General features: G+C 38.7%; 1 pseudogene; it reads right to left on the bottom strand.

The window, feature by feature from the left end:
* Positions 1–1,918: 1,918 nt before the first annotated feature.
* LOC126617155 (L-type lectin-domain containing receptor kinase IX.1-like) lies at positions 1,919–4,853 on the bottom strand (annotated as a pseudogene).
* Between the last annotated feature and the right edge of the window lie 3,104 nt (positions 4,854–7,957).

Consider the following 7,957-nt stretch of genomic DNA (forward strand, 5'->3'; position numbering starts at 1 on the left):
AAGTGGCCACGATAAGCGTTGAAATTCTTATGAGCATTACCACGACGTTGGAAAGAACCGCGACCACGATTATTGTTAGAGAACTTTGGTGGAGGATTGGAGAATGATTGATGAGCCGCATAGGCTTGAGGAAAATTGTAGAACTGTGGTGTAGGAGGAAGTGGAGGTTGAGACTGCGCAGCAAAAGCTTGAAAAGGCTCAGAAGCAGAAGAATTTACACCTTTTTTCTTGCGAAGCATAAAAACCTCCTTGTTGAGCAGCAATCCATGAAGTTCATCTAATGTTGTGGTCGAAAGGCGGAGCATGATAGAGTCAATGAAAGACTCATACTCATCAGGCAATCCATTGAGAGTAACAGCAATCAAATCATGATCAGATACAGGAGCTCCAGCAGCCATTAACGAATCAACAAGGCCTTTAATCTTCTGCAAATAATCAGAGATAGAGAGATCGCCTTTGTGAACAGAGTGAAGACGAGAACAAAGTTGATGGATGTGAGCGGCAGAGACTCTACCAAATCGATGCTCAAGATTCAGCCATAGATCTCGAGCCGATGTGACACCAACGGTGAATGGAATTATATCTTCAGAAAGCGTATAATTCAACCAGATCAAGATATTCTTATCTTTTTCATACCAAATCTCGAATGCCGGATTCGGAATATTGTGACCAGATGCATCAAGAACATAAGACGGCGGGCAAACTTCAGAGTCATCAACGATGCCAGTCAGTTTGTATCGTCAGAAAATCGAAGCAAATAGAGCTTTCCAGACGAGGTAATTATCACGCTTGAGCTTTGTAGGGACCATGCAGCTAATATTCTGAACAGTTATGGAAGAAATTGACGAGATCGAAGAAGAATTAGAAGAATTAGGGTTCATCGATGCAAAATTGGGGAAAGAATTTGCAGGATGAGAAGGAACAAAATCAGGTTGTATAGGAGAAGAAGTCGAATATGCCATGGCTGAAGCGCAAAGAACGAAGAAGATTAAGAGGCGGAGGTGTTGGCGGTGGCGGTGGCGGTGGCCAAAAAACTGAGATCGAAGGATCGAGAAGCGGTAAAGCAGAAAGGCGGTGATACCATATAAGAAAAGAAGATCTTTTATTATATCTTTTCTTAATGAGAAAGAAATACAACTCAGTTTATATACATTTGTCTAATTAGGCTTAGTAACTAATTATACTTAATTTAATCTCTTAACATAGAGATTAGTTACAAGACTGTTAAACCAAAAAATACAGCTGTAAAATCTATTAACTATGTGATATCTCTTTAGGAAATATATAGAGAAGTTTGATGGGAAAGGACTTGAAGACCTGGTTGACCGACTGTAGTGAGTGAAAGTGTTCCGAAACCAGCACTTGGGGTCATCAACTTTGTCATGTCGTGCTAGTTGCAAGTTTCAACGCGTTCAGCCCGTTACCCGGAAGGGATGAAACTACATCTTAGAAACTTCTTAAAAGGGGACTTTTGATCTTGGAAACTTCTTAAAAAGGGACTTTCGATTTTCTTGAGTTTTTTCTTTCAGCCCGTTACCCTGAAAAGATGAAACTACATTTTCTAATTGCTAAGAGATCATTTTTCCAGATTTTGTCTGTATATCGTCTACATTTAATCAGTACTTCAATAGTGTTGTCAATATTTGATTAATATGTCATCATTATTTGATTTTAATCATTTTAGCTCTTGAAATTTGTAAAATTGTCATTTCTGCAATCTTCTCAAGAATATTGAATGGGAAACCACGGGAACCAAATTGGTTTGCAATACCCATTTCAGGGACCAAATGGACAGGTTTTCTATTTCCAGGATCTTTTTTGTTGAAAGGTCAAATTTCAGTGACCAAACTTGATAAAATATAACCCTCATATAATCTGAATATTTGGACGGAAACCCAAATAGCATCGTAGTTTTGGCTTTGGCATGTGGTAGTAAATATACAATGAATTGCAATCATGAGATTACCTAAATTAGACAAATTAGAACGCCAGTTTTGAAGCTAATATGAACCACCATTCAATTGCTTTTCACAATTAAGGCCCGGAGCTCGAATTTTTGCAATATTGAGACACATTAAATTGAGGAGCAAAATAGTTAAACCAAACCAGCAGTACTATCACAGGACAACATGAGAGACATTCAACTAAGGCGCAAAATATGGTGCCATTGGCATTGGCATTATTGGTGGGAGAATGGGCAATGGAACTTCAACGTTAAGCACTTGAATCGCTTGCAGTATCGATGGCCTCATATTGTAATTTGGGTGAGCACACCACAACCCAACAAGCACTCCATTTGCTTCGCATCAAAACCTCCGCATAGTTTCGGATCAGCTGCTTCAAGGACTTTCCCTTCTCCATAAAGCTCCCACACCCACTCCACCATGCTGGTTTCAGTACTTTCAAACTTAGAAAAATCGATGGGTTGTCTCCCGCAAGCTACCTCCAAAGCAACAACTCCAAAGCTGTAAACATCAAATTCCTTGCTAGCCTTGCCTGTGGTTACATATTCCAGAGCCATGTAGCCCATAGTTCCAACTAGAGTAGTTGTTTTCGATTGCTTTCCGTGGTTCGCAAGTTGAGCTAGACCAAAGTCTCGAAGTTTTGCTGTGAAATTAGCATCCAACATAACATTGCTGGATTTGATATCCCTATGAAGCATGATAGGAATTTTACTACTCATGTGAACGAGCTAAAAACTCCTATTATACTTGCAAGAATCACAAGGTTGTTGTAGTATAAACGGATCTCGCAAGGTCATTCTCCACAGGGATTATTAAATAATTCAAAACAAACCAAATTCCAATTAGTTATTGTAAAGTAGAAATTGAGGTGATTGATTTTATAACCTACTTAAAATAAAAACGAAATTAATTAATTAAAATAAACAATTTGCAATATTGAAAACTAGAAGGAAAATAAAACAGTTTTGGGAGAAATCAAATTAAGAAAGCACTAGGGTTCCACCATAACCTAGCAATCCTATGAACTTTTACCAATTATTTGTGATCTACACATGCCACTTTGAAGGTTAGATTTTCCTAATTCATATTCTACTTGGAACCTCCAACATAGAACGTATATCTAACATGCAACCCGTCCGGACGTTCGGATCAAATCTGAACATGAAAGACTCATTATGCTTTATGAAAATCCTTTGAAAAACCATGCAATCCTTAAGACGTGGTATTCATCCTAAGTGAAATTACAATTATTAATCACAAGAAGCCAACGTCAATTTCAGGGAACCTTCCGACCAAAATTGCATCAAATCACTTTTCTAAAGATCCTAATGGTGATCAGGCATTAAGACAATTAGATAGTTTTTATCCCGGTGATTAACAATTCAAAGTATGCATGCAATCAATCATAAGCAATTAAATAAAAATCACATATTCATGCTAAGGCTCAAGGCTTCGCCCTAGCAAAAGAAATTAGTTCCGCATACTCATAATTGAAATCATAGAAAATATTCTTAAGAAAAGGATTGAAAACACCTTCAAGTAGAAAATCTCCAAAACCCTAGCACTTCTCTCTATCTCCAAAATTGCATAAAATAAAGTGTGTATAAAATATGGTAGACGGCCAAGCAATATATCTGCTAAGCCTCCACACAAACCCTAGGAAACTAAAATTAATAATCCCCCTAAAAATAGGAAACATAACCCTAAATTAAATGGCAAAATTCGCCTAAAATCTGAACAGCCACGTTTTGGACCCATAAGCTGCTCCAAAACTGGCCCAATATAGCTGGATTTAATGTTTGGAATATTCTGAACACTTCTCCAGAAGGCCACGAACCCATCTGAGGTCATCTTAGGCTCCAAAAATGCAATTTAAGCCCAAAAACGTCATTTTCCAGTACTGCGCACTGCTTCTTTATTTTATCGCCAGAAAATAACCGCCTGGTGGAAAAATCCCAAATTTTTATACTATCAAGCTAAGTGACTCACAAACGTCCTCCAACTGGAATTACTCCAAAATTCGTCCATTTGGTCCTGTTTTGCTCCCGAGGAAGTCGAAAGTCCTATATTGAAAATACAATTCAAAGTATCAAAATTCTTCCAAAATATTAACCAAAATATACTAAGATTAGGGTAAAATATATAATATAAAATCTACTCATCAAAGCACACATTGTTCCCATCCTTGGTGTAGATAGAACAAACCACACGCTAAACCTTGCACAATTTTGTATCTTACCTCCCAAACCAACAAGGCTTTAGCCCTGAAAAGATGGAAATCTAAACTGCCGTTTGGCATGAAATCGTAAACAAGTAGAAGCTCTCTTTTCGTGGCACCAACCAATGAGTTGCAATAGGGTTCCCATGCTTAAGTCGACTTATGACCGTTACTTCTGATGCGTACTCATTCGGCCCTTGTCTAGATCGCTTAAATATCCTCTTAACCGCCACATATGAGTTCAAGTCTTTTATGAAGCCTTTATAAACCCCACCAAATCCTCCCTCTCCAAGCTTTTCTCTCTCCGCAAAGTTACTCGTCGTACGAGCCAACTTGTTATCGGAAAACTTCCTTGGGCCAGTTTGCCTTTCAAAATCATTGTCATTCCAATCCATGTTTGCCATAGGACGTTCATCAATGATTTCACCTCTTTTCCACCTGAAACACCCCCAACCCCCTTTTATATTTTAAAAATAGTTTTAGTCCTTAATTGGTGAGCCTTGGGGCCCACCTTGTTTTATTTTTGTGTTTTCCGGTCTCCCACTCTCCTCTCTCAGTTCTCTTTTCTCCTTCACCTCTCCCGCAACTCACTCTCCTGTGTCTCTCTCTCGGACCTCATCTCTCTCCCTCGCTGCAACTCCTTTTTCCCCAGCAACACTCAGCCACGCCATCTGCTGAGGACATTACCATCACAACCTCTGCAGTTTTCTCTCTCCCGTTGTAGAAAGGACGACGAAATCCCAGGAGCCTCCGGCGAGCACCGCCCCTTTCCAGGCCATTTCGGCCAAACCACGGCGAGTTAGCTGGCGTGTAAGGTATCAATCTCTTCGTCTCCCTGAGTAATACAACTTTCCTTTTTGTTTCACCTAATTTCGTTGATTATTGAAGAAGTTATACGCATTTGAATCTTACCCAGTTTCCTGTGAGTCCGACAGCTTTCGAGGTATTTTCCGGTCAAACAACAGCTAGTTAGACGTCATGTGAGGTACCATTCTCTTCGTCTCTTCGAGGGATACAACTTTAGTTTTTGAATCACTTGATTTCGTTTTGTTTTGACAAAGTTATGGCCGTTTAAAGTGGGTGTGGATTTCCGGCCGAATTCCGGTCTTCTTCATCCTTGGGTTCGGCAACCCACCAAACCAAAGGCCTTTGGGTCTTCCCTGCCGAGCCCAACCCTTTTGGTTGTGAGGCCTTTGGGCCGTGAGTGTGTGTGTGGGTGTGTGTGTGTGTGTGTGTGTTGTGTGTGGGTTTGGGCCTAAGCCCAAACCACCCCTTTTCACCCTAACCTTTTTTAACCAAAAACCTTAGGACCCTAAACCCAAAACCCAATAGATCCTAATCCTATATAACCTAAACCCTAATCCGGATTCAATCCTAAAACTCATTTGACCTAGTTTGACCGTTGACCCCCGGTCAACGTTGACTTTAGGGTTGACTTTTCAGGTTTTTGTCCTGGACCCTTCTTAGGTAATTTGACGTTCTGAATCCGTTTCCAATATCCGTTTTCCCAAATTCAATTTCTATTATATAGTTTTATTTATTGTACATTTTTGTACTTAGGGACAATTATTGTGACGTTTTCGTCTTCGCTAGTGGCGTAGCTTTTGGCGGCTAAGTACTGTGAGTGGACCCCTTCTAAAATTACATGATTTTATTGTTTAATTGCATAAATGAATAGCATGCCTTACGAGTTTTTGAATTGATTTTTATGTTAAGCAGTTTTACTTAAATATTGATTATCGTCTCATTTTTTGTGAGAAATTAATTGTTAGTCTATATTGAACTATATTTTGATATATCGTATTTTCTATAAAAATCATGAACTGGTAGACTATCTGATGGATGACGATAGGATGCTAGAACATGTTTTAGAAAACCCCTCTTTATAGTATAGACGATGAATGACTTTATACTATGAAGTGGTTATTTTTTAGAGGCGTAACTATTTGTGCGTACCTAGTGGACACTATGCTGCCTGGGGCGAGGATCTGGTGTTGGCAGATAGGCTGGGAGAAATAATCCCTAGCTACGGGCTGAGGGACACAGAGCAGGCATTGGGCCGGGAGTTGGTAATCTCTGGCTACGGGCGTAGAGACCACGGAGTAGGCATTAGGCCGGGAGTTATATTTATTCAGTGATCTTACTAGCAGCACACCGCGCTTACGAGACGATTTACGAGATGATTTACGCGATGTATCTTTTGTGATGTTTTTTCGCGTTATACCTGTCGAGATATTTTATGGCATGCTAGAGTTTCAGAAAACCTATCATTTATTATGCTATTAGTTTTCATTATTTATAAACATGGGGGTTAGTACATTGATAACTGTTTTATTATTATGTATATATATGAACTTGGTCCACTCACCCTTGTTTTGCGCCCCCTTTCAGGATTTAGAATCGAGGCATACGATCCCAACGTCAACGCTTTCGCATTGGCATATTCAAGTCCTCTCGGTGTAGGACCCACATCCTTTTATTTATTCAATTTTATATTAATTCTTTTAGAACTCTAGTTAGTTGTATGCTCTGAGCACGTTCCTAAAATTTTAATTCATTGTATTTTAAATTTCTAACTCTTATTTATTTCTTATTCTTAGCTTTTGTATCAATTAATGGCTTTCGTCACCCTCGGGTGTCGGCTAACACGTGTCTATCCTGGTATTCGGGGAATATCGGGGTCGAGGCGTGTCACCACCTCTTCCTCAAGATGAACCAACAAAAAACCAAACGCACCAACCAACACAAAACCCCCATCAGCACCCAGTGCAACGAACATTAGTATCCTATTAGAAGTTGCGTTTGTATTAGTTTCATAATCATGTAGATAAGTGGAGTTAAAATCCCATGAGACGATCTAATGCAAAGCAAAGGCAACACCTGAGGTTGCCGTGGAGAGAGAGAGAGAGAGAGAGAGAGAGAGTATATTAGGATAGTATTGAAGAAGGAGGACCAAGCAGATGATCCGAATTTAAGAGGGTTTAAGCCAAGATAGAGAGTCATTTTTTTAGTTTAATAGATGGATAATGTTTTCGCTGGCAGAATTTATGATACGAAAAATTATTTGTCGTGTTTTATTTTCAATCCAAAAGGAAACGATTTTCTGAGAAGGAAATATCGATGTAAATGGCTTTTCTTCTTGTTAAACTTGTAAATTAACAAAGTCAAAAACTAAAGAACAGATCCATGCATGCGCGCGGAAGTACCAACACCTAACAGCAAATTGCCCATCATCATCAGTCCGCAGAACTTGATTAAAATACATTCAATGGCGAATGTCTCCAAGCTCGTCGTCAATTATGAAGTTCGATCTTCTCCCCGAATGAAAAACAACAGCAATGAAATATAAGCTTTTTTCAAAATCATAATCTAATCAACAAATTCAAGGACCATATAAGTAATTAATCAACAAATTCAAAGACATTCAATGAAAAATCTCAACGGAAAGTAAGAAAATTATGGAGTTAGTGTTTTTTTTTTTTTTTGATCAGATGGAGTTAGGGGTTTAATGGTTGATTATAAAGGGTAAATTACAAAAAGCTGATTTTCTTGAGTAAGTAGTACAATAACTAGATTGCATAGGGTAAAATGTCTTTTTCTTTAAGAATAGGATAAAAGGATGGGGAATAGAGAGAAAACTCATTTTATTTTTAGCATAAAAGGTATTATTTATTACCTTTCATGCACTAAGTATACATTAAATAATAACATGTATTAAAATTGAGTCGGCCATGGATTTGTTAGAGGGGAATGTCCTTCATAGTGCAGATTTGTT

This window comes from Malus sylvestris, chromosome 3, assembly GCF_916048215.2.
Source record: "Malus sylvestris chromosome 3, drMalSylv7.2, whole genome shotgun sequence".
NCBI classification, from domain to species: Eukaryota; Viridiplantae; Streptophyta; class Magnoliopsida; order Rosales; family Rosaceae; genus Malus; species Malus sylvestris.